This window comes from Neolamprologus brichardi, unplaced genomic scaffold, assembly GCF_056152115.1.
Source record: "Neolamprologus brichardi isolate AB-2024 unplaced genomic scaffold, ASM5615211v1 NODE_ptg000038l+_length_1369362_cov_1, whole genome shotgun sequence".
NCBI classification, from domain to species: Eukaryota; Metazoa; Chordata; class Actinopteri; order Cichliformes; family Cichlidae; genus Neolamprologus; species Neolamprologus brichardi.
In genome coordinates this window covers 704,290-707,500 of record NW_028270040.1, presented here as the reverse complement: position 1 = coordinate 707,500, position 3,211 = coordinate 704,290, and positions in this window count along the sequence as shown.

The following is a 3,211-nucleotide window of genomic DNA, read 5'->3' as shown; positions in this document are numbered from 1 at the left end:
AATTCAAAATCCTGCTCCTCACATACAAGGTCTTAAATAATCAGGCCCCATCTTATTTTAATGACCTTGTAGTACCATATCACCCTATTAGAGCACTTTGCTCTCGCTCTGCAGGCCTACTTGTTGTTCCTAGAGTATTTAAAAGTAGAATGGGAGGGAGAGCCTTCAGTTTTCAGGCCCCTCTTCTGTGGAACCAGCTTCCAGTTTGGATTCGGGAGACAGACACTATCTCTACTTTTAAGATTAGGCTTAAAACTTTCCTTTTTGCTAAAGCATATAGTTAGGGCTGGACCAGGTGACCCTGAATCCTCCCTTAGTTATGCTGCAATAGATGTAGGCTGCCGGGGATTCCCATGATGCATTGAGTTTTTCCTTTCCAGTCACCTTTCTCACTCACTATGTGTTAACAGACCTCTCTGTATTGAATCATATCTGTTATTAATCTCTGTCTCTCTTCCACAGCATGTCTTTATCCTGTCTTCCTTCTCTCACCCCAACCAATCACAGCAGATGGCCCCGCCCCTCCCTGAGCCTGGTTCTGCTGGAGGTTTCTTCCTGTTAAAAGGGAGTTTTTCCTTCCCACTGTCGCCAAAGTGCTGCTCATAGGGGGTCATATGATTGTTGGGTTTTTCTCTGTATCTATGAAGCGCCTTGAGGCGACATTTGTTGTGATTTGGCGCTATATAAATAAAATTGAATTGAATTGAATTGAATAGTGATCATCACGCCTGTGTACATTCCACCCAATGCCAACGCAAACACGGCGCTCTCTATCCTGCTGAACACCATTAACGAACAGCAGCGGGCCCACCCGGACGGTGTTCACATAATTGCAGGTGACTTTAATAAGGCCGACATAAAGACTGTGCTCCCAAAGCTCTATCAGCATGTCAAATGTCCCACCAGAGGAGAGAACGTCCTAGATCATGTTTACTCCAACATCAACCATGCATATAGAGCCATACCCCTCCCCCACCTCGGTCAGTCCGACCACCTCTCCCTCCTGCTCTCCCCAGCCTACACCCCCCTCAGGCGCAGTGCCAGGCCCACCACAAAGACGGTTACAACCTGGCCTGAAAATGCTCTCTCCAAACTACAGGACTGCTTCACAGAGACAGACGGGGACATATTTGAACACCAGGACCTAGAAACCTTCACAGGATCAGTACTGGACTACATCAAGTTCTGTACTGCAAATGTGACTGTGGACAAAAGCATTCGGGTTTTCCCAAACCAAAAACCCTGGATGACCAGCGAGGTCCGCTCACTCCTCAAAGCGATGCTGCCTTCAGGTCAGGTGACAGAGCTCTGTACAGGGCTGCTCGAGCTGACCTGAAAAGGGGGATTAAAAAAGCCAAGTCAGACCTGAAAAGAAACATCGAGTCCCAGCTGTCCAGCAACAACACACGGGAGGTGTGGCAGGGAGTACGAGACATCATCAACCACAGAGGCTGTGAAAGCAGAAAACCTGAGTGTGCAGCTGGCAGAGGAAATAAACAGCTTCTTCACTTTGAAACACAACAACAGCAGCACTCATCTGCCTCAGCCCTGCTCCCATCCTCATCCTCACCTGATTCCTGCACCGCTCCACTCACTGTAACGATGTCAGACGTGTGCTCCTAGCAGTGAACCCCAGGAAGGCGGTCGGTCCAGACGGAGTACCGGGCAAGGTACTAAGAGCATGCGCCCACCAGCTCACCCTCATCTTCACCAGACTCTTCAACCTCTCACTGGATCAGGCAGCCATCCCATCCTGTCTAAAATCAGCCACAATCATCCCAGTGCCGAAGAAGTCTCCCATCTCCAGCCTGAACGATTACCGCCCTGTGGCCCTCACACCGGTAATCATGAAATGCTTTGAGAGACGAGTCCTTCAGCACATCAAGGATTACCTCCCCCCCAGAATTCGACCCCCACCAGTTTGCATACCGTGCAAACAGATCGACAGAAGACGCCATCGTCACAGCCGTCCACGCTGTGCTGAGTCACCTAGAGCAGCAGCAGAGCTACGTCCGAATGCTCTTCGTGGACTACAGCTCAGCCTTTAATCATCCCGGACATCCTCATCACCAAACTGGTCACTCTTGACCTCCCTCCTCTCACATGCGCCTGGATAAAGGACTTTCTCACAAACCGGCCCCAGACTGTAAGACTCCGCCCCCATCTCTCCTCCACTCGCACACTGAGCACCGGCTCCCCACAGGGCTGTGTGCTGAGCCCCCTCCTGTATTCTCTCTACACCCACGACTGCAGTTCGACCCACAACAACAATCTCATCATCAAGTTTGCTGATGACACCACTGTAGTCGGACTCATCTCAAAGGGAGACGAGGCAGACTACAGAGAGGAAGTCCTGAAGCTGGCAGCCTGGTGTTCAGAGAACAACCTGGCACTGAACACTAAGAAAACCAAAGAGCTCATTGTTGAGTTCAGGAGGCACAGCGTGACTTGGCCCCCCTTTACATCAACGGGGAGTGTGCAGAGGGTCCACACCTTCTGGTTCCTTGGTGTCCTCATCTCTGCTGACATCTCCTGGACAGTCAACATCTCAGCGGTCGTCAAGAAGGCCCAACAGCGGCTGCACTTCCTGAGAGTCCTCAGGAAGTACAAGCTGAACTCCAACCTGCTGCTGACCTTCTACCGCTCGTCCATTGAGAGCCTGCTAACCTAATGCATCACGGTATGGTACGGCAGCTGCACCAAGGCGGATAGAGGCTTCAGAGTGTGGTCAGGACAGCACAGAAGATCATCGGCTGCCCTCTCCCCTCCCTGATGGACATTTATTCCTCCCGCTGCCTCAGCAGAGAAGCAAACATCATCAAGGACAGCTCGCACCCTGGTTTCAACATGTTCAGCCTGCAGGTGCATCAGCACAAAGACCCACAGACTCATAAACAGTTTCTGCAGCCATAACCACCCTGAACCCACACATGCACCGATAACACAGCCCCCCCCCCCCCCCCCCCCCCAAATTGTTTTCTTCCCACTTCCTCTATGGACCACCACTGTGCAATACCAATTCTATGTGCAATAACTCAACTGTATATACACAACACTATTTTTTTTTTAAAAACCGGCTTGTATATTTGTACATTTTATATATATATATATATCCTTTCCCCTATGTTAATACTGTCCATATGTATGTAGCGCTGCAGAACTGTGCCCCCTGCAACACACACAGCACGCTGCACTTCAGCCGTTTCAGTCT